The sequence below is a fragment of the Nicotiana tabacum genome, chromosome 9 (genome assembly GCF_000715075.1).
Source record: "Nicotiana tabacum cultivar K326 chromosome 9, ASM71507v2, whole genome shotgun sequence".
In the NCBI taxonomy this organism is placed as follows: domain Eukaryota; kingdom Viridiplantae; phylum Streptophyta; class Magnoliopsida; order Solanales; family Solanaceae; genus Nicotiana; species Nicotiana tabacum.
In genome coordinates, this window is record NC_134088.1 from 9,581,888 (window position 1) to 9,605,390 (window position 23,503).

At 37.1% G+C, this 23,503-nt stretch overlaps 2 long non-coding RNA genes and 1 other non-coding gene across 10 annotated transcripts; 2 read left to right on the forward strand and 1 right to left on the reverse strand.

Moving 5' to 3' along the window:
• The first annotated feature begins 1,441 nt into the window (after positions 1–1,441).
• LOC142164167 (uncharacterized) lies at positions 1,442–12,727 on the forward strand. 8 transcript variants are annotated; one of them, XR_012694719.1, is made up of 3 exons: positions 1,442–1,560; positions 9,580–10,982; positions 11,257–11,804. It is a non-coding gene; the product is annotated as an uncharacterized LOC142164167 (long non-coding RNA). The 8 variants fall into 8 exon arrangements; XR_012694724.1 differs by having other exon boundaries at positions 10,872–10,982; XR_012694721.1 differs by lacking the exon at positions 1,442–1,560 and adding an exon at positions 2,018–3,471.
• LOC142164502 (small nucleolar RNA U3) lies at positions 6,969–7,179 on the reverse strand. Its single transcript, XR_012695268.1, has one exon. It is a non-coding gene; the product is annotated as a small nucleolar RNA U3 (small nucleolar RNA).
• Positions 12,728–13,855: 1,128 nt separating the features above from the next.
• LOC107805367 (uncharacterized) lies at positions 13,856–16,399 on the forward strand. The gene is made up of 2 exons (XR_012694725.1): positions 13,856–14,238; positions 14,397–16,399. It is a non-coding gene; the product is annotated as an uncharacterized LOC107805367 (long non-coding RNA).
• The last annotated feature ends 7,104 nt before the right edge of the window (positions 16,400–23,503 follow it).

Below are 23,503 nucleotides of genomic sequence, written 5' to 3' on the forward strand. Positions count from 1 at the left end.
TTTAATTTTGGGATTAATTATCCCTTATCTCTCGTGCCAAATGAGTCCTTAAAGTCTTTTAGGGCAAGAAGAGTTAAATCATTTTAAACTTATAGAATTAATAACTTGGATGAGTTAGAACAAGTTGCAATATTATAAATTGTTTTATAATTCGCTTAAAGTTTTTTAGGGCAAGAGGAGCTAAATAATTTCTAACTAAATAATAAGTCAGTGATCAAATCCGTCCTAACTCAAATATCATTTTTAGTTAGAACTAGTCTGTTTAATTACCAAATTAAAAAAAAAGTGAACGTTTTCTCATCATGATTATATCTAATAAACCTAATTGAAGAAATTAATTTTTTATGTTTCAAACATTTTCATATGGGCATAGATAAGCTAATTGCCAAAGATATACTCGCTCAACTTGCTAAATTGTGAGTAGTAAGTAACAAAATCAAAATGAAAATCAAAATTAGATCAGTTATAATTGTTTATTCGACTTTATTAAGAATTTTAACTCAAAATAACAACCAGGAAATAGCTAAGAGACGTAGAGAATAAATAAAAGATATAGAGGGGAAGAGAAAACTTGCTTATTTCTTTCAATGTACAATACGATTCTCAATATTTTTTAATCATAGGATAATTACATTATAAAAAATAGTGAGAGTAACTGTGATTCAATAGTTCCATTTTTTACTGATACATATCGATTGGGATTTCAACAATCAAATTACTGTGTTCGTTCCTCACCTTCTTTCTAATCAAATCTATCAGGAGGTAGAGGACAACAACCGAATCACGGTTAGTCACCCTGCCAATGGATCTATTCTTCTATTCCTCGATTGAGTAGATGAATACACGAATATTTTAGGAGTTATGAACATCCACCAAAATACAATATGTTTAATAATAGATTTATCACATATTTCAGCCTTAAAATCTCCACAAAAAAAATACATATCATAAAGTCCAGAATTATATTTTGTTACGACCCATTCCTTCTACAATTTGATATTTTTTCAAAGATATGTTGTATTATTATTTCTACAGCTCTAATTTCTTACTGACCCCCTTGTAACAAGAAAGATTAACTAAAATAACATTTTAGTAAAGGATTTCAAAAGTAATAAATCTCAAAGTAGTGTTCACATGCTTTTGGCTACACTATGAGTCCGTTTGGACATAAGAATATTTTCTGTCTTTTTTTCGAAATTAGTGTTTGGTAAATTTTTAATTTTCAAATAAATTTTGGAATTTTTTGAAAATTTTAAAAACTTTAAAAAGTCATTTTTTAAAATTTTTACTCACACCTCTCACAAAAATTTAAAAACAACTCAAAATTATATTTACGCGAAACACAAATCTAATTTTCAAATATTATTTCGCTTTTTTTCTTTTCTGAAATTTACAATTCTTGTGTCCCAACGCTCCCTATATATAGTAAACAAACGGTTAGGAAGTGAAGAAAGCAAAAGCTCAGAAGGGAAAGAAGGAGGCTGCAGAGAGTTTGAGGATTTTCATTGGAAGGGCGGTTGCCTCTCTCTCTGCAATTAGCCTATGATTTCTCTATTTACTGTAAGAACCCTAACAACCCTTTTCATAAATTGAAACGGAGGGAGTATATATATATATATATATATATATATATATATATATTATTAAAGGTTTTCTATACCCTTCCACTCTTTTTTTCTTTTTCTTTTTTTTTAATGCTTTCGCCGGAGCATTCTATGCTTGCCGGTGGAGCTGGTGGAAGCGGTGACGGTGAGTATAATCGGCTGCTAAAATGAGGCGATGATGATTGTTGTCATTCCCTACTGAGCTTATTAATTAATCGGGGTATTTTGAGATAACCCGACCCGTATCTTGGCGGGGTAATGCCCTCAGGTTTACTCTGGTGGGTTTTTGCAGCCATGGCGTCGTTGGACTCTCCTTTTGCCTTTGGTTTAACACAGATCTGAGCCTTGAGCCTTGATATATAGTTGGATCTCTCTATAACAACATCCCTGTATAACAATCATTCGCTGTAAGAGCCAAGTTTTTTAGGAACCGATTTTAACACTACGTTATAATATATGTTCACACTTCACTATACTAGCCAAAAAATTAGAGGTTTAACTGTATGTGCCAATTTTAGAAAATTCGGCTAATTTTGGAATGGGATATGGTGGATTCATACCGATTTGGTATGAGGTGTAGTAGTTGTTGATGTTGTTGTTTTAGATGATAGAAGGATTCGACTGCATGGATTGCAAAATTCACAATTTAGTTTTCTCTGTTTTGTCCGTGCATGGAGCTAAAAAGGCCTAATCTCTTGTTTCACTGGTTATCAGAATGGACCTTTTAGTTATGCTTTTCAAAATGCAAAGAACTCGAAAAACTGTGAAAGTCTCATTAGTTTTAAGTCTGAGGCTGTGGTGAATGCAGAGAGCTGTAGGGAGTTTTAATGGGTGGTTTTGCCCCTCTCTGTCTTTCTCCTCTGCCAATGATAACTCCAATGAAACATTTTTCCAATTACAAAACCACCCTTTTTGTGAAATTACATAATGACCTTGCTAGTTTCCTGTTCTTGTTACTCTCTCTGTTTCAATGCAATGAGGGATGAGGCTAAGAAGATTTTAAGGCTATGAAGATTTTAGTCCTCTGTGGAGGATGAATCAGACATTTTTCTCTTGAGCTGAAAAAACTGTATCTTTGGCATGGCAGCGCGGATGGGTCTGTGAGATTTGCGGGCAAAGTAACATTTTTGGTGCTTCTTTTGTCTCATAAGGCTAACTGTTGCTTGCAGCCATGACAGGTCTTAAATCTCTTTTGATTTTGTCTGAAAAAGGTGGGATTTTGAGCCTCCCGTTGCCTTAATAGTGCAAAAAGAATGAGGCTTTTGTTACTCGGAAAATGCAGGAGTCTCTAAGATTGGGTTCTCTTTCTGTGAGTTCATAGTTGATGAATTCTCTTGGTTTAGGGACAAATTATGCTGGCGTGAGGAGTATGATTGACAGCTTGAAAGGGCGATGATAATTTTGTAAATCTATCATATTAATCGGGCCATTGGGATTATAGACATGTATCTTGGCGGGCATGCTCCCAGGTCTCCCCTGGTGGGTTTTAAGGGGCTATCTATGTATTTGGCTATTTTGGCCTATCCAAATTCCAAAATAGCAATACAATGGGTAACAACAACCCAAACAAGCTTTTATTGGTTAGTTTGGCTTAGAGACAATTTATGCTGAGGGTGGTGACTATGGCTTGAAAGAGGCGATGAGGATTGTCAATCTTCCATTCTTTCTAAGCTTATTAATCAGCATTTGATATTATCTGGCCTGTATTTTGGCTTGGCATGCCTCCAGATTTTCTGGTGGTCTTTTGCAGCCATGGCGTCGTCGGATCTCCTTTTGCTTGAGTTATAACACAGATCTGATCCTCGACCGAAGCAGGGGTGATTTGTACAAATAGGATGCTTTGAGGCCACTGTCTATGTTTTGCCGCGTAAGTTTTTTTTTGCAAATCTCATTAGTTTAAGTTTGCGGCTGCGGTGAAGCAGAGAGTTGTGGGGAGTTTCAATGGGTGGTTTTGCCCCTTTCTGTCATTCTTGGTTGCCGATGATCACTGATAAATTTTTCTGATTGCAAAACCACCCTTTTTGTGAAAAGATTTCACATGAACTCCCTCTTTTCCTTTTCCTGTTACTGTAACTTCCTGTTTCTTTTTCGGAAACAGTCTCTCTACCTTCTCAAGATAGGGTAAGCTCTGCGTGCACACTACCCTACCCAGATCCCACTTGTGGGATTCAACTGGGTTTGTTGTTGTTGTTGAAGCTATGAAGATTTTATCTTCCGTGGAAGATGAAACATATATTTCTATTGAGCTGAAGAAAACTGTAACTTGGCTTGGCAGCTCAGATGGGTATGTGAGATATGGGGAGAGAAGTTCCATTTGTGGTGTTTGTTCTCTGTCTCACAAGGCTTACTGATGCTTGCAGCCATGGCGGTTTTCAAAGATCTTTTGTTGTCTGGAAAACAGAGAAACTGAGCCTACCCAGAGTTTCTTACCAGAAAAGCAAAGAGTTGCGCATAGCCTAGAGAATGAGGCATCAGAGACATTGGGATTTTTTTGTAAAGGGTGGTTGCCCCTCTCTGCTATGCCCGTGATTTATCCATTGATAACCAAAAAGAAACAGCCATTTCAAATAGACAAGAAAAAAGATAAAAGAAAATCTTTCATCCAAACACACCCCTGAACTTCTTCGTCTTCTTCTTCTTCTTCTTCTTCTCTTTGTGCTGCTGCTACTGATGTTGTAAAGGGGCTGTGATGATTGCTTTCCTTTCTTGGCTATGTTTGATCGCGGCATTGAGAAAATACTAACCCGTATCTTGGCGAGGCGGTATGGTATGGCTTCTTATAGCAAATTGGTGCCTGCAGCCATGGCGGCATCACTTTCTCTTTTGCTTTGTTCAAATACGCCAAATTTGAGCCCTCAATACCCATTTCATGTTCTTCAATTGTGTCGTTATTCTCTTTTGAGAGATATTTTAACCAAAAGACTCTTGTAAGTCTCATTTTAAGACCGTAACCAGAGACTTTTTAACCATAAGGACCATGTAATTCTTGATTTAAGAAACTATCTCGTACTTCTCTCTTTTTTCCTCCTCTCTCACTACCCCATAGGTAATTTGTATACAGAGAAAAGAGGGAAAGAAAGCTGGGAAATTCGGAGGTGAAAAACCAAAGAATTTCCCCATAAAAGGCAAAGGTTAGCCCAGAGAGGAAAGAAATGAGGCAAAACAGAGAGTATTGGGATTTTTCTTTAAAAGAGTGGTTGTCCCTCTATGTTCCACCATTGATTTTCCTCCATTATCAAACCAACAGCCCTTTGTTTATGAGAACAGCAGAAACTGGAAAAGGACTTAACTTATATGCATTGCATCTCTGTCTTTTCTCTGTGTGTGTGACCGTGTGTATTGTTTTTAGAGTGTGGATGGAAGGTACATAAAGAGGCAGTGATGATGATGTTACTACAGTTAGATCTCTCTATAACAACATCTCTATATAACAACCCTTCACTGTAAAAATCAATTTTTTTGGAACCGAGTTTTATACAACTACAACAACCTAGTAGAATCCCACTAGTGGGGTCTGGGGACGGAATCGAATATTGAGGGTGTTTGGTTAAGCTTATAAGCTGGTCAAACTAGCTTAACTTTTCGGCTTATCTACGTGTTTGGTAAAGTTAAAAGTGCGTATAAGCTAAGTGCTTATAAGTCAAAAATAAGCCATAAGCTGGTCACCCCCAGCTTATGAATTTTTAGCTTATAAGCACTTTAAGTTTGACCAAGATTTTTACTATTTTATCCTTAAAATATTCTTTTTTAGAGCAAAACTCCTACATCAATACTTACTGCCTCAAGTATTCAACCTTAATATCCCTCCCCTTACTCACCTCTTCAAGTCTGCAATTCCCATTGACTATTTAAGATAAGCAAATTCTGTATTCCTTTGCATATTTATATCTATGTGATTGTGTATTAATCTTTGAACTTTATGTAATAAATGAGGACGTATCAAATTTTTGGTGTATTGCTTTCTAAGTGTTCTGGTTATGAAGACATTGTTTATTTCTCTTCAAATAATTTATCCTATTTAGGTTTATTTTTTACTGAAAAACTTTTGTCAATTTATTATTTATTATAACTTTTGATTATATGCTTAATCATAAAAATTATCTTTATCTAAGCACAATAGTATTTAAAATAAAATGACAAATAGAATAGTTTGTATATTTTGTATCATAAAAATTTGAATTGATCTGGAATCTAAAATTTAGAAGAAATTACGCCCTTATAACCGTAAACAATTCTACGGTTATTTAAGTTATTTTAACAGAAAAAGAGCTTATCAACATTTTTTTATCAAATACTGCAACAACTTATTATCAATTCCAGCACTTGTACCCAAACATGTAACTGCTTATTTATTAAATCGGTTTCAGCACTTAAAAGTGTTTTCAGCACCTAATGCTTATCAACTACTTCAAATCAGCTAATCCAAACGGGCTCTTTATATTATGTTATAATGTATGTCTTTTATAATAATACTTCACTATAGCACCCAAAAAATATCGGAATAAATGAGACTGTTATAAAGAGGTTTGACTGAGCTATCCGATTTGGGCATGGCGATGACTCGACCCGTATCTTGGCTTGGCAACCCGGTATGACATGATTGAGACTTGTCTCTGATATGCAACCGGTGTTTGCAGCCATGGCGTGGCTGGCTTCTCTTTTGCCTTATCAATAACACACATCTGAGCCACATTTGCTGAAAAGAAAAAAGAAACAGAATCTTTTTTGGGATTCATTACCCTCTCCAGATCTCACACTGTGGGGATATACGGGATATACGGGATATACACTGGGTATGCTGTTGTTGTAATGTTGGGAATATGTGACATGTGCTACTTTCTGCTACAAGTTATCAGCCCAAAAAGAAATGAAGCAAAACCGAGAGTTTGGGACTTTTTTTAAAAGGTGGTTGCCCCTCTCTGTTCTGCTGTTAATTTTCCTCTATTCGCAAAAAACCAACAGCCCTTGTCATGGAAACAACAGAAACATAAAAAATATAATTAAACAATACTCCTCCTCCTAGTACTACTACATATTTGCCTTTCCTCTGTGTGTGTATTGTGTTGTTTTTTGACGTTGGTGGAATATGCATAAAGAGGATAAAGAGGCAATGATGCTTGCTCAAGGTAGACCCCTATCTTGGCGGGGCAACCCAGTATGGCTTTTGTATAGCAAATTGGTGTCTGCAGCCATGGTTGGGGTTGCTTTCTTTTTTGCTTTGTCAAAAGATATAGTAAATCCGAGCCCTCACTTTTTAACGTAAAGGCTCGTGTAAGTCTCGGTTTAAGAAACTTACCTGTCCCATTCGAGCTGGGAAATTCGGAGGTGAAAACCAAGGAATTTCTTATGTAAGTTGTTGTCTTTACTCTGTCTGAGAGTTGACCACGCCAGACCCACGAGAGGTCTGAGAATGATCCTCTACTGTTCAGAGGCCCAAGGGCCACCAAAGATGTTAATCACGGTCTGGCTCATGGACACATTTCATCCACTTAGACTTGGTTTCCTATCTCCTTAGAACTCAAGGATACAGCAGTGGTACGAGCCTATAGAACTGATCCTGTTCAAGTAAGGTCGCAAAAAAAACCCCAAAGAATTTCCCTAGAAAGGAAAAGGTTAGCCAAGAAAGAAATGAGGCAAAACAGAGAGTATTGGGATTTTCTTAAAGAGGGTGGTTGCCCCTCTCTGTTCACCATTGATTTTCCTCCATTATCAAAAAACTAACAGCCTTTGCTTGTGGAAACAAGCAGAAGCATAAACTGAAAAAACATACACTGACATCTCTGTCTTCACTTTGTGTTTGTTTGTGTTGTTTATTCAGTGTGGATGGTTGTGCGATAAAGAGGCAGTGATGATGATGTTTCTCTATGTGAGCTAACCAATTCGGGCATGGAGGTGACCCGACCGTATTGTGGCGTGGCAGCCTGGTATGGCCTGTGACTGAGACTTCTGTCTCGCACATGCAACCGGTGTTTTGCAGCCATGGATTGCTTTATCATAATCCACATCTGAGCCCTTTTTACTTAAAGGAAAAAAAGATAATCTTTTCCCTGATTTAATGTTTGGATTTGTTGAACCTGCAATTTTTTGCTTACATGGAACAAAGCAAAAGCTCAGAAGGGAGAGAATGAGGCTACAGAGGTTAATAGGGATTTTTAGTGGAAGGGTGGTTGCCTCTCTTTGCTTTAGCCTATGATTTCTCAAAACAATCTCAACAGCCCTTTCTTCAGGAATATTTTGCATGGTATGGCCAGTTTTAGGACTGCTGTTTACATCGGGAGATTTGCACGAGTAGGATCACTTGAATCTTCGATGCAGTATGCATTTTCTTTTCTTTCTTTCGTTTATGCTTCAGCCAGAGCATTCAATGCTGCCGGTGATTATAATCGGCGACTAAAAAGAGGCTGTGATGATTTTGTCAATCCTTTCAGTTCCTTCTGAGCTTATCAATTGGGTATTTGAGATTATCCAACCGGTATCTTGGCGGGGCATTCCCCAGATCTCCCTTGGTGTCGTTGAATATGTCTTTTTGCCTGCGCTATAACACAGATCTGAGCCTCACTTTCGCTTTGCCCTTTATAAAATGGATATAGTCAAAGGCAGATTCAAGATTTGAGCTTAAAAATTCTTAGCACTGAACTCATAGTACTTTTGGAAATTTGGGTTCAGAATCTAGCACGAAAATGGCAAAAATCTCATTAGCTTGAGTCTGAGGCTGTGGTGAAAGATTCTCTGCCAATGATCACTCTAATGAAAAAAATTTCCTATTGCAAAACCATCCTTTTGGTGAAATTACACATGACCTCTCTCTTTTCCTTTTCTTGTTACTCTCTTTGGTCCATTAGGCTATGAAGATTTTATCTTCTGCGGAAGATGAATCAGACATATAATTCTATGGAGCTGATAAAACTGTTTCTTGGTGTGGCAGCTCAGATGAGTCTATTAGATATGGGGAAAGTACCATTTTTGGTGCTTCTTAATCTGTATCATAAGGCTAACTTTTGCTTGCAGCCATGGCGGATTTTTCAAAGCTTTTTGATTTTTGTCTGAGAGAAGGCGAATCTGAGCCTACCCCATTATTGTGATTTGGTTTTTGGTTTTCCCTCTGCTCCTTGATTACATAGGCAAAAATTTGAGCTCATAACCTCATTTTACAGTCAGATATATGAATACTCGCTAGCCATTCTGCTCCATATGGGCCCCTTTCATTCCAATATTCAATAGTTTTAGGTTCTTAAACACTTGGTGAAACCCATTAGTTTAATTTTAGGACTTGGTGAAAGCAAAGAGCTCTGGGGAGATTCCGTGGGTGGTTTTGACACTTTCTGTCATTCTCCAATGTTGATAATTACTCAAAAGAAATTATTTTTAATATGCACACACTTTTGTTTAAAATAATTGCACACTACCCTCTCCAGACCCCATGGTGTGGGATAAGACTGGGTATGTTGTTGTTGTTATGCAAATACATACTTTTGGTGAAATTACACTCCACCCCTTTTTTCCTTTTCTTGTTACTCCTGTTCCATTTATGAGCAGTGAGACTATAAAGATTTTCTCTTTTATTTTATTTTGGTATGATGATGTTATGAGTTAAGTTTAAAGAAAGAAGTGAGGATTCATATCGTCGACCCCAACCTGTGTGGGATTGAAGCATAGTTGGTGTTGTTTGTGCAGATGAATCAAACATTTTTCTCTTGAGCTGAAAAAACTGGATCTTGGCGTGGTAACTCATATGGGTCTGAAATATTGTGGAAAAAAATCATTCATGTTTCTTTTCTGTCTCAGCCATGACAGTTCTTAAAGCTTTTTTTTTTAGTTTGAGAAAAGAAAAATCTTAGCCTATCCTATTACCTAGATTGTGCTTAAAAGAATGAGGCTTCATATGATTCATAGAATGCTGGAGTTTCTTGGGTGGTTTCTCTATTCCTTTGTAGTTTGACAGCTTATCAATTCTTTGATTCTTTTTTATCAACAGCCTTGGCATCAGACGATGTTAATGAAAACAATGATGACGATGATGCTAAATCAGTCAACTATGCCCTTATCCCGAATAGTTTGAGTCGGCTATATGAACCTCTCTGCTCATTCCCCTCTAAACCCTAAACCTAGTGAACAAGGCTGTGATGATCTTATCCAGAAAGCTTGAAATCTCAGATATTTGTGCTGATTCTTAGCTTGGCTGGGGAAGGTAGGGGGAATTTTGGTTTTTAGCTTTGGTTTTTGATACTTGTAAACAAATCCGAGCCTCATTTTTGTGTTGCTTTCAATTCCTTGGACCTTCTGTCAACATTTTTTTTTCTGGTTCTTTTTTCATGTTTACATTTCTCTAGGTTATTACCCCCTCTTCATACAACAACCATGCTTCATTTTCAAGCTAGTTGTAGTCGGTTATATGAATCCTCACTATTTTTTCTACTTCGTTTGGACCTATTTTATTCCAACATTCGATAATTGGAGGCTCTCTAACTCTAGAAGTTCTGACATACAAATCTCGAAATATACTAAAAGGCCTCCTAGTAAATGCTACACGTAATATAAGTGTCCAAAGCCTTATTCCACTTTTGAAAAGAAGTTTCATGTGTTCTCCTCAAATTTTGATTCCATTTTCTGAATCTTGAGAATCCACAATCTCTGAGGCAGTGAAGATTATCTTTAAAAGACTGAACAATATTTTTGAGCTAATTCTTGGCTTGGCACTTGGAAGGTCTGTGAAGGATATTGTCCCTTCTCATGAGGCAACCATGTATGCAGCTATGAATGTTTTAGCTCTGCTCTTTGATTAAATAGGCGATAATCTGAGCCTCCTCCATACCTCAGTTTAACTTTTGTTTGAGCACTGTAACTGTATGTTGGTGAAGCTTTCTGGGAATAAATTTGAACTTAAATTTCAGTCTTAAACTGATTTCGAGTTTCAAAGTTATTTTGTGATAGTTGAGTTTTCAAGAAAAAGATTACAAAAATGGCATGGTCTCTCGTCTTGATGTCTTCATGTGTCCAATAATTCTTTCTGAATTTTTGTAAATTGTCCCATATTAGAAATGATGATGATAGCAAAACTACTGATGGGGAGGGTTGACATAAAAACAACTGTCTTTTAGCTTTCACTGACAAGTCCATCTAAAACTTGGTCGGTAATTATCTTCTTTGGCATATTTTTTTTTTAAATCATCGGATATCCTAATGTGTAGTAATTATAACTGTCTATTCGTCACGAGCACATCACTTATGAAAGGCCTTTGAATTGGCTATTTTTTGGTTAATTGGTAGGTGGGGATATCCTTGCGCATTATTAACACTGGACTTTTACAGTTTTGCTTGAGATGTTTAAACCTTCCTAGTCGACCAAGGTATTCAGCATTCTTGAAGACAAAGTTGCAGGTAATACGTACTCTTTGCCTTTAGGATGAAATGTTCGCGAAGCTAGATTCTTATATGCCTTTTTCCCATGTTCTTGCTTGCAGTTCCTTTTGGATTTCTTTGCTAAAATCACTGTACACTTTAGCTGCAACTGGATTAGAAGTCCAAAACAAAGAAGAGAGGGAGGGAGGGAGGGAGGGATTGGGAATAAGTAGTATTTCGTTTCTTTTGTATGAAAAAACTTTTAATTTTTAGAAAGCTCCCGCTCTATTATGTGTTTTATTTGTATTGCAAGGTCAAAGAGAAAATTTGCAAGAAGCTTTGTTGTTGCTCTGAGTTGATTAATTGATGAAGCATCCTGATGTTGTGGTTGTTGGGTGGAGATTAGCTGTGACCACCAGAGGTGCAACTTCATCTTTGTCATTTGGATTAGATAGTCAATTATGTCAGCACCCTCTTTAGTGCTTGCTGATAGGAAAGAATAGAGCTGTCAATTGAAAGACGTGTTGTTAATGCACAGATGTAATTAATCATCTGTTTCAGGTTACGAGACCCATTAGTTAAATCCTTTCAAGATCCAAGAAGCAATAAATAATACCCTCTAGCAGGGATTTAGATGGAGATCTAGTTCGTTGTTGGGGCTCCCCTGGAAGCATTCTGGCTTCCAGTCAAGGAAACCGCCAAAAGATGAACTGTGAGCGCCTAAGCGGGCAAGAATTGTATGTAAGGTTTACTTTTTGCCTATTATCTGTAATTCTAGCCTGTATACTGGGAAGTAAGCATGTGTATGTTCCTCCTGTTAAAATAAAAAAAGCTTGTGTCTGTTCCTTTTTCTCGTTAAAAGTGCTCATTTTTGTGTTATGTGCATGGTCGAGTGTGTGTGAGATTTTGATCTCTGAAGATCTGCATCTTGATTTATTGAGACCACTTACACGCAACTAATTCTCTATGAGGCTATTTAATGGCATAAGACGTTGCTTCATGATGTCTAATTATTTCCTTGAGCTTGTCCAAACCTCCCTGCAAACTTTACCGCAGATTTAGAAGTGAGGGAGGCCTGTCTTACCCAATGGCTGATAAGCCAGTCAAAGTATAATAGTTTGGGACTCTCTACAACAACAGTTGATTAGGAATTGCAGATACTCCTGCGGCATAGCTGCAGTTAAAAGAAGGAAGTTGGCATTTGCAAAGACAGATGCAGATAAAATTTCAAGTCCTGTTGTGTGATCATCAGCCACTGATTGTACTCTAGGCTCTTAAATACAGAACTTTATTGACAGACCATATGTGTTGGCACAGGGATTTCCCCACAGCAAAAGTCTTTATCTGCTTGTTTGCAATGAACTATATGTTGTATTGGTTTTGACTTCAGCTTCGTATCTATCCATCGAAAACTATGATATGAACTCTGTTGGAAGATCTTTCACCAACGGTTCTGCATTCTTAAGAAACCAAACTCAGTAGATGATATGCAGCTGATCTCCCTGTGCTCGATTAGCTGTACGAGATGATCTTGTAAACTCGGATTCTGCTAGTCATGTTATGAGGGCAAACTGCAGGACTAGTTACAGGAAGTGATAACCATGAAGATGAATTTATGTTGAGTGAGGTTCCTATTTAATTGACAAAGTTGGATTTTTTTGGAAGCTATAACGTGTAAATATTGAACCAAAAGCACAAACATTATAGGATAGTTTTCTGCTGTTGTGGAAGCTTGTAATCTTCTGTGTATATAAATGGTTGACATAGGACCAATGCAAATATGAGATTTTCGTCTATATTAGTTCTAGTTCGTGCTCCTTTTGAAAGCTTCTCAAACCTCATTAGTTTAATATTTAATACTTCAAATATAAGGCCATCAAACGACAATGAATCACAAAAAAAAGGGCGAAATACCTTAAACCATCCCTAAACTTGGATCAGATTATTAGTAACTTTTCCGAACTATGTTTAGTCTTAATTACCCCTTAACTTGGCCTTTTGAGGGTCATTACCCCTAGATATTGATGTGACAAAAAGTGTGGGTGTACTTGCTTGCCACTTGGATTTTTTTGTTTATGTGACATTTTTATGAAAAATAAAATATTTTTTTTTACCTTTTTAAGAATATTACTTTTTAGATAATTTTTTTCGAACACAATTTATAATAAAACTTGGATAGAACTATATTATTTAGGCTAAATATTTTTATTTGGCCAAAAATAATAAAGTTTTACTTAATCTTTTTTTGAATGTGACTTGAAAATAAAGATTTATACAATTGAAATAAATAGTCAGGGCATCTAAAAAGTTATAAAAAATACATAATTGAAATAAATAGTCATTGCATCAAAAGAAGAAATAAAAAGAGTGTACAATTGCACTTGTAATTTCTTGCAATTGTACACTTTTCTTTTCAAACTATGTATTTTTTGTTGTGAAAAATATTTCACAACAAATTTGGAAAGGAAAAAACCGAAGTAATAAAATAACCGAAGTAAAGGAGACAACATGTAGTAATAGAAATCGAGGGATAATAATATACGAGAATAATAATAATAATAATAATAATAATAATAATAATAATAATAATAATAATAATAATAATAATAATAATAATAATCATAATAATAATAATAATAATAAATTTATCAAAAAGGATAGAGGATGATACAAAGTAACACGCTCTTGAGACTATTATTGAAAATGAACAAAAAGGCTACTATAACACATATTTAAAGAGAGAAACAAAATGTGTAAACTTTCTTGTAAATTTGATAATCTGAATATTTGCGCTTAAGGAAATTAAAATTTTTCTTCTAACGGATTAAAATCAAATTTTAAGTAATTTATTGTCTTTTTAAATATAAAAAAACGATAAAATGATCATAAAAACCAAAACCCCATAACCCCATTGAAACAGCTGTTCCCAAGACATCATAGGACTTTGTGCGAGTGGCTAGGCTAGGGGCTTCCTCTTTTTCATTTAAAAAAAGTTAGGGAGGTGCAGTGAAACTTTACTCATATTACAGGGACCATTTTGATAGAGAGCTCGTGTACAGAAACTAAACTAAAAAAATCCTCAATTCCCCCCTCAAAGAAAAGCAAAAAGAAATTTTAGTCCACAAACTTCTGTTTTCCATCACTCATTGCCGGAGAAACAAATACAAACATGTGTTATGGAGATGAAACGAAGCAAAAAAGCTGAGAAGGGAGAGAATGAGGCTATGGAGAGTGTAGGGATTTTTCATTGAAAGGGTGGTTGCCTCTCTCTGCATTATTAGCCCATGATTTCACTGTAAGAACCCTAACAACCCTTTCTTCAGTGCTATTTGTGCAAATTACCCCTTTTTCCCTCTTACGGAGGGATTATTAACAGCCTGTTTGGATTGTTGTTACATCAATTTTCGTTTTTTCTTTCTTTTATGCCTTCACCGGAGCATGCCAATGCTGCAGTGCTGCTGGTGGAGGTGATGGAAGCGGTGGTGGTGAGTTGAATCGGCGGCTAAAAAGAGGCGATGATGATTTTAACAAATTTTTAATTCCCTTCTGAGCTTATTAATTAATCGGGGCATTTGAGATTATCCGACCCGTATCTTGGCGGGGCATGGTTTTTGCAGCCATGGCGTCGTTGGGATCTCCTGTCGCCCTAGCTTTAAAACAGATCTGAGCCTCAGTTTTTTCTATGCCCTATTGGGAAATGGATATAGCCAGAGGCGGATTCAGGATTTGTACGTCACAGCTTGTTTGGATGGTTGTTACATATCGTTTCATCATGTGTATTGTTTTGACGAATACAATGTTAAGCACTAAACTCACAGTACTTTTGGAATTATGAGTTTAGAATCTAACATGAAAATAGCAAAAATCTCATTAGTTTAAGTGTGAGGTGGCGGTGAAAGCAGAGAGCTGTAGGGAGTTTCAATGGGTGGTTTTGCCCCTCTCTGTCACTGAAATGATAAATCTTTCCAATTATAAAAACCACCCGTTTGGTGAAAAAACGTAATGACCTTGCTAGTTTCCCGTTCTTGTTACTCTTTCCGTTCCAATTTAGGTGATGCAATGAGGCTACGAAGATTTTACTCTTCTGTGAAAGATGAATCAGACATTTTTCTCTTGAGTTGAATAACTGTATCTTGGCATGGAAGCTCAGATGGATCTGTGGGATTTGAAAGGAAAAGTTCCATTTTTGTTTTTTCTTCTGTCTCATAAGGCTAACTGTTGCTTGCAGCCATTGCAGGTTTTAAAGCTCTTTTGGTTTTGTATGAAAAAGGGGAATTTTGATCCTTGTATTTTTACAGTATCAGCTTGATACTGTTTTTAATAAAATCTTCACCTTATCAAAAAAAAAAGGGGGAATTTTGAGCCTCCCCGTTGCCTTAATTGTGCTAAAAGAATGAGTCTCTAAGGTTGGCTGCTTTCTCTGTGAATTCATAGTTGATGAATTTTCTTGGTGTAAAGACAATTTATGCCGGCATGATGAGCGTGATCAACAGCTTCAAAGAGGCCATGTTGATTTTGTAAATCTATCATCCCCTTCTAAGCTTATTAATCAGGCATTTGCAATTATCTGGCACGTATCTTGGCGGGGCATGCCCCCAGATTTTCTGGTGATTTTTGCAGCCATGCGTCGTCAAATCTATTTTTGCTTGAGCTATAACATCGATCTGAGCCTCAAAGAGGAAACACAAAAATGGTGAAAATCTGATTAGCTTAAGTCTGAGGCTGCGATGAAAGCAGAGAGCAGTGGGGAGTTTTAATGGGTGGTTTTGCACCTCTCTGTCATTCTCGGCTGCTGATGATCAATGATGAACTTTCTGATTGCAAAACCACCCTTTTTGTGAAATTTCACATGATCTTCCTCTTTTCCTTTTCCTGTTACTCACCCTGTTTCAATTATGAGCAATGAGACTATGAAGATTTTATTGTCTGCGAAAGATGAGAAGATGAATCAGACATATTTCTATTGAGCTGAAGAAAACTGTAACTTGGCGTGGCAGCTCGGATGGATCTGTGAGATATAAGGGGAAAAGTTCCATTTGTGGTATTTGTTCTCTGTCTCATAAGGCTAATTGATGCTTGCAGCCATGGCAGTTTTCAAAGTTCCCTACCCAGAGGTTCTACCTGGAAAGCAAAGAGTTGAGCATTGCCTAGAGAATGGGATTTTTTGTAAAGGGTGGTTGCCCCTCTTTGCTATGCCCGTGATTTCTCCATTGATAACCAAAAAGACCAACAGCCCTTCCAAATTAGAAGAATTAACCTATATAGCCGCCCACCCAACTGCTTAAATGAAAAATAGCAGGCAGATATATAAGATATGTATAATTCATGTAACATGAGTATAACCATGTTTAATTAGTGTTAATCTATGTATACCGGCTAGGAAAAGTAATGGTGAATTTGGCCGGCTATTTGTGTAAAGATCCTTTAAACAAGAAAAAAAAAATCCTTCATCCAAACACACCCTTGTACTCTTCTTCGTCTTCCTCTTCTCTTTGTGGTGCTGCTACGATGTTTTAAAGGGGCTGTGATGATTGCTTACGTTTTGGGCTTTGTTCAATCACGGCATTGAAAAAATACTGACCCGTGTCTTGGCGAGGCGACACCGTATGGCTTTGTATAGCTAACTGGTGTCTGCAGCCATGGCAGCATTGCCTTCTCTTTTGCTTAGTTCAAATACGGCAAATCTGAGCCCTTAATGCCCATTTCATGTTCTTCAACGGTGAGTCCATTATTCTCTTTTGAGTTTTAGCCGAAGACTCTCATAAGTCTCATTTTAAGACTGTAACCGAGACTTTTTAACCGAAAGGACCGTGTAATTCCTGATTTAAGAAACTAACTCTTCCTTCTCTCTTTGTTTTTCTCTCTCACTATCCCACGGGGAATTTATATACAGAGAAAAGAGGGAAAATAGAGCTAGGGAATTTCGAGGTGAAAAACCAAAGAATTCCCCATAAAAGGAAAAGGTTAGCCAAGAGAGGAAAGAAATGAGGCAAAACAGAGAGTATTGGGATTTTTCTTTAAAAGAGTGGTTGTCCCTCTATGTTCCACCATTGATTTTCCTCCATTATCAAACCAACAGCCCTTTGTTTATGAGAACAGCAGAAACTGGAAAAGGACTTAACTTATATGCATTGCATCTCTGTCTTTTCTCTGTGTGTGTGACCGTGTGTATTGTTTTTAGAGTGTGGATGGAAGGTACATAAAGAGATATTTATGTGATTGTGTATTAATCTTTGAACTGTATGTAATAAATGAGGACGTATCAAATTTTTGGTGTATTGCTTTCCAAGTGTTCTGGTGATGAAGACATTGTTTGTTTCTCTTCAAATAATTTATCCTATTTAGGTTTATTTTTTACTGAGAAACTTTTGTCAATTTATTAATTATTATAACTTTTGATTATATGCTTAATCATAAAAATTATCTTATCTAAGCACAATAGTATTTAAAATAAAATGACAAATAGAATAGTTTGTATATTTTGTATCATAAAAATTTGATTGATCTGGAATCTAAAATTTAGAAGAAATTACGCCCTTATAACCGTAAACAATTCTACGGTTATTTAAGTTATTTTAACAAAAAAAGAGCTTATCAACACTTTTTTATCAAATACTGCAACAACTTATTATCAATTCCAGCACTTGTACCCAAACATGTAACTGCTTATTTATTAAATCGGTTTCAGCACTTAAAAGTGTTTTCAGCACCTAATGCTTATCAGCTACTTCAAATCAGCTAATCCAAACGGGCTCTTTATATTATGTTATAATGTATGTCTTTTATAATAATACTTCACTATAGTACCCAAAAAATATCGGAACAAATGAGGCTGTTATAAAGAGGTTTGACTGTATATCTGAGCTATCCGATTTGGGCATGGCGATGACTCGACCCGTATCTTGGCTTGGCAACCCGGTATGACATGATTGAGACTTGTCTCTGATATGCAACCGGTGTTTGCAGCCATGGCGTGGCTGGCTTCTCTTTTGCCTTATCAATAACACACATCTGAGCCCCATTTGCTGAAAAGAAAAAAGAAACAGAATCTTTTTTGGGATTCATTACCCTCTCCAGATCTCACACTGTGGGGATATACACTGGGTGTGCTGTTGTTGTAATGTTGGGAATATGTGACATGTGCTACTTTCTGCTACAAGTTATTGTTGTTGTTTAAACGGGTGGTTGCCCCTGCTATTCCGCCATTGATTTTCGTCCAACTATCAAACAGCCAACAACCCTTTGTTTATGAGAAAAACATATATTGGAAAAGGATTTAACTTATATACACTGACATCTCTGTCTTTCCTCCAGACACAAGTGTCTGTGTGTGACTGTGTATTGTTTTTTCAGTGTGGATAGAAGGTACATAAAGAGGCAGTGATGACGATGTTACTATATCTGATTTAACGAATTTGGGGATGGAGTTAACTTGACCTTTATCTTTGCATGGGTAACCCGATATGGCATGTGATTGAGACTTCTTTCTCTGATATGCAACTGGTGTTTGCAGCTATGGCGTGGCTGGCTTCTCTTTTCCCTTATCAATAACACACATCTGAGACCCATTTGCTGAAAAGGAAAAAGAACATGGATATGTGAACTGTGGCACTTTCTGCTACAAGTTATCAGCCCAAAGAAATGATGCATAACAGAGAATTAGGGATTTTCTCTAATGGGTAGTTGTTCCTCTCTGTTCTGCCATTGATTTTCCTTTATTCACAAAACACCAACAGCCCTTGTCATGGAAAAAACAGAAACATAAAGAATACTCCTCCTCCTAGTACTACTACATATCCGCCTTTCCTCTGTGTGTGGTGTGTTGTTTTTTAGGTGTTGATGGAGGGTACATAAAGAGGCAATGATGATGATGTTTATATATCTGGGCGAATCAATTAGGGCATGGTGATTATCTGACCTCGTATCTTGGCTTGGCAACTTGGTATAGCCTGTGACTGAGTCTTCTCTCTCACATGCAACCAGTGTTTGCAGCCATGGCGTCGCTGACTTCTTATTTGCCTTATCATAACACACATCTGAGCCGTTAAACAGTGGCCTCAAATTATCCTATTTGTGCAAATCTTGCTTTTCTTTCATGGGCTATGTTCAATGACAGCATTGAGAAAGTATCTGACCCGTATCTTGGGGGGGGGGGGACCCGGTAATGTGGCAAACTGGTGTCTGCAGCCATGGCATCGTCACCTTCTCTTTTGCTTTGTCCGAAAGGCCTATGTAAGTCTTGATTTAAGAAATTAACCCTTCCTCAGGGGATTTCTATCTATTGATCTATATCTATACTATTATAAAAGCACGAAGGCCAAGCTAATGTTATGGCTTTTTTACCCAAGGCTTATCCAGAGACTAGTACGAAGAAAAAAGAGGGAAAAAGAGAACTGGGAAACTTGGAAAAAACCAAAATATTTACCCAAACGAATACTTAGCTCAGAAAGAAAGAAATGAGGCAAAACAGAGAGTTTGGGATGTTCTTAAAGGGTGGTTGCCCCTCTCTGTTCCGCCATTGATTTTCGTCCCTTATCAAACAACCAACAACCCTTTGTTTTTAGAAATAGCAGAAACTGCAAAAAGAATTTAACTTATATACATTGTAATCTGTGTCTTTCCTCTGTGTCTGTGTTTTTTATGGTGTTGATGGAAGGTACATAAAGAGGCAGTGATGATGATGTTTCTATATATGGGCTAACCAACTAGGGCATAGAGATTATCCAACCAGTATCTTGGCGTGGCAACCTGGTATGCTTGTGACTGAGACTTTTCTGTCTGTCATGCAACCGCTGTTTGCAGCCACGGCGTGGCTGGCTTCTCTTTTGTCTTATCATAAGGCACATCTGAGACCCATTTTCTTGAGAGAAAAAAAAAGCAGAATGTTTTCCATGATTCAATGTCGGAATATGTCTAACCTGCGACTTTCTACTACAAGTTATAAAGCATCTTGCAGTCCTAATCCATCACCATATTTGTTCAGTATCAACTGAGCATATCCTATCAAGAAAGAAGAATGAGGCATCAGAGATATGTGGGTTTTCTGTAAAGGGTGGTTGCCCCTCTCTGTTATGCCTGTGATTTCTCCATTCATAACCAAAAATACCAACAGCCCTTTGGAATAAACAAGAAAAAGAAGAAGAAAAAATCTGTTAACCAAAGACAGCGGTGTACTCCTCTTCCTCTTCACTCTGTGCTGCTGCTACTGATGCTGTAAGGGGCTGTGAAGATTGCTTTCCTTTCTGGGATATGTTCAATCTTGTTATTAAGAAAGTATCGGCCTGTATCTTGGCGGTGCGGCCTGGTATGGCTTTTGTAGCAAACTGGTGTCTGCAGCCATGGCAGCGTCGCCTTCTCTTTTGCTTTGTAAAGCAGAAGTGTTTAAATGACAATTCGTGCAAGTTTGAGGAGCTGCCTATGTATTTGGCCTATCTGAAATAACAATACAATATAATGGTTAACAACCATCATAACAAGCTGTTAGGGTTTGTTTGATTTAGAGACAAGTTATGCCGGAGGTGGTGAGAATGATTGATGCCTCGAAAGATGCGATGATGATTTTGCATATCTTTCATTCCCTTCTGAGCTTAGTAATTGAGCATTTTGAGATTATCCGTCCCGTACCTTGGCGGGGCATGCCCCAGATTTGGTGGTTTTTGCAGCCATGGTGTCGTCGGATCTCTTTTGCTTGAGCTATAACACGCATCTGAGCTCAAAAGGGAAACATAAAGATGGTGATTAGTTTTAAGTCTGAGACTGCGGTGAGAGCAAAGAGCTTTGGGGAATTTCAATGGGTGGTTTTGCCACACTCTTGTCATTCTACGCTGCCGATGATCTCTCAAATGAAAAATTTTCTATTTGCAAAACCACCAGTAGTTGATTGATTTATTACTCCTTCGATTCCATTTTTCAGAGGCTATGAAGATTGCTGTTTCTGAAAGATGAATCAGACATTTTCCTCTGAGCTGAAAAGACTGTTTAGGCGTTTGGGCAAAATTTGGTTGATATTGAAAAACAATAATCGTATCTTGGCATGGCAGCTCAGATTGGTCTGTGAGATGTGGAGAGAAACGATCCATTTTTGATGTTTCTTCTCCATCTCCTAAGGCCAACTGAAGCATGCAGCCATGACAGTTATTAAAGCTCTTTGGATTTTGTTTGAAAAAAAGTGAATCTGAGCCTACCCCGTTACCTTGATTATTCTAAAAAAAGAGGGTTTTGTGACTCTGAGAATGCATGAATTCCTAAGGGTGGTTGCTCTGTTTCTCTATGAGTTCATAGCCGATGAATTCTTTTGTGATCTACAGCCTTGCACTGCAAAATGCTAATGATTATGGACCATCTCATCTGATATTTTAAGCTGTTAGATGGAGAGTACACTTCTGATAATTATATTATATCTCGACAATGATGATGATGATTATGATGATAAATCAATCAACTATAGCTCATTCCCTAATTGTTGTGGTTGGCTATATGAATCCATTCCTGTCTAAACCCTAAACCTAATCAATGAGGCTGTTATGATTTTATCCAGTAAGCATGAAATCTCGGATATTTGAGCTGATTTGTATCTTGGCTTGGCAAAGTTCAGGGAAAGTTTTGGGAGCTGGTTTTATTTCCTGTCTCGCAAAAGCTCTGGCCTTTGCAGCCATGGCAGATTAGCCCTTTTCTGATAGTTTTAGGCAAATATGAGCCTCATTTCTTTCTTTCTACCTGCCTATTTCTTCGACAGTAGTATAGCCTTTTTTTCCCTCCTTTTTCTTTATGTTTGCATTTCTCCAACATTGTCATTTCCCCCTCTTCACAACAAGAACAACACTTAAATCTCAAACAAGCTACTGTCATATATATGAATACTTGCTATTCATTCCGCTCCATTTGGACTCGTTTTTTCCAATATTCAATAGTTTGAAGTTCTCCAACGCTTTGTGAAAAGCATTAGCTTACGTTTGAGGCTTGGTGAAGACAGAGAGCTGTGAAGATTTTAGTCTTCTGTGGAAGATGAATCAGACATTTTTCTGTTAAGCTGAAAACTGCATCTTGGCGTGACAGCTCTGATATGGGTCTGTGAGATATTGAGGGAAAAATTCCGTGTCGGTGTTTTTCTTCTGTCTGAACTCTGATGAGGCTCACTGTTGCTTGCTGCCATGCCAGTTTTTAAAGCTTTTGTTTTTTTCCCCTTATTTTTTGTTTGAGAGAAGGCATATCTGAGCATACCTCAATACTTTGATTGTGCTATAAGAATGAAGCTTTCTGTGATTCAGACATTGCAGGAGCTTCTATGGGTGGTTGCTTTGTTCCACTGAAGTTTGATGGCCTGTGAGTTCTTTTTTTTAAATAAAAATCAACAGCCCTCTCAATTAACTATGCCTTGCACCAAAATAGTTGGAGTCAACTATTTGCAACTCGTCGCAAACCCTACACCTAGTGAATGAGTTTGTAATGGTCTTATCCAGAAAGCTTCAAATCTCAGATATTTGAGCTGATTCTTATCTTGGCTTGGCGATGTTCTTGAGAGTTTTAGTGAGATTGTGTTATTTCTATCTCACAAAAGCTCTGACCTTCGCAGCTATGGTGAATTGGCCGTTGCTCTGATAGTTTAAACATATCTGAGCCTCATTTCTGTGCAACTTTCAATTCCTTTGACAATCTTCAGTTTTTTTTTTCTTTCTGGTTCTCTTTTATGTTTTGCATCGCTCCAATTTGTTCCCCTCTCTTCATATGTCGCAACTAAGCTGCAATCTTGAGGTAGTTGTAGTTGGTTATATGAATTTTCACTATCAATTTCCGCTTCATTCGGAGCTGTTCTAGTCCAATATTCGTCCTCAAATTTTGATGCCCTTTCTGAATCTTGATAATGCCTCACAAGTAACTAAAGATTGATCAAGTGTAACTGTGTCACGGTAGAGAAGAGTCCAAAACAAATACAGTGAAATTTATTAGGATGTAATTTTCCAGTGTACTCAGCATGTGGTTTTTCCACGGTGTAGTGCTAAAATGGATTGCATCACAAAGTAGAAGAATAAGAGATGCCTGATCAATATCTTCCAAATTGTTGTTCCCACAGTTTAACCAAATCAGAACAAAACTTTGATCAAGAAATCTCTTACATTGTTATTTCCTAGAGTGAAACCTTTTGGAATGGCTCTAATCCATTCTGTTTCAAATTTGTGAATACTGATGAATTTGCTACATCCTTAACGATTGTCTGACGGGAGATAAACGGAAAAATGAAAAAAAAAAAAATTGTTGCAGAGAATTACTATAGAAAAATGAATTGGTCCGGTCCTTTCCCGGACCCTGCACATAGCAGGAGTTTAGTGTACCAGACTGTCTTTTAAAGTTAATTAAGAATAATTTAAATTTTGTTTCGTCTTTGATTTTAGAGCCCGTTTGGATTGGCTTAAAAAGAGTGGGTTTTCAGCAAAAATCACTTTTAATTCAAAAAATAATAAGTTGGGGTTGCCCAACTTATTGCTTTTGGCTTATTTTAAGCCGTTTTAGACTTATTTTAAGCACTTTTTATTATTGTCAAATACTAAAAAAATTAAAAAGTT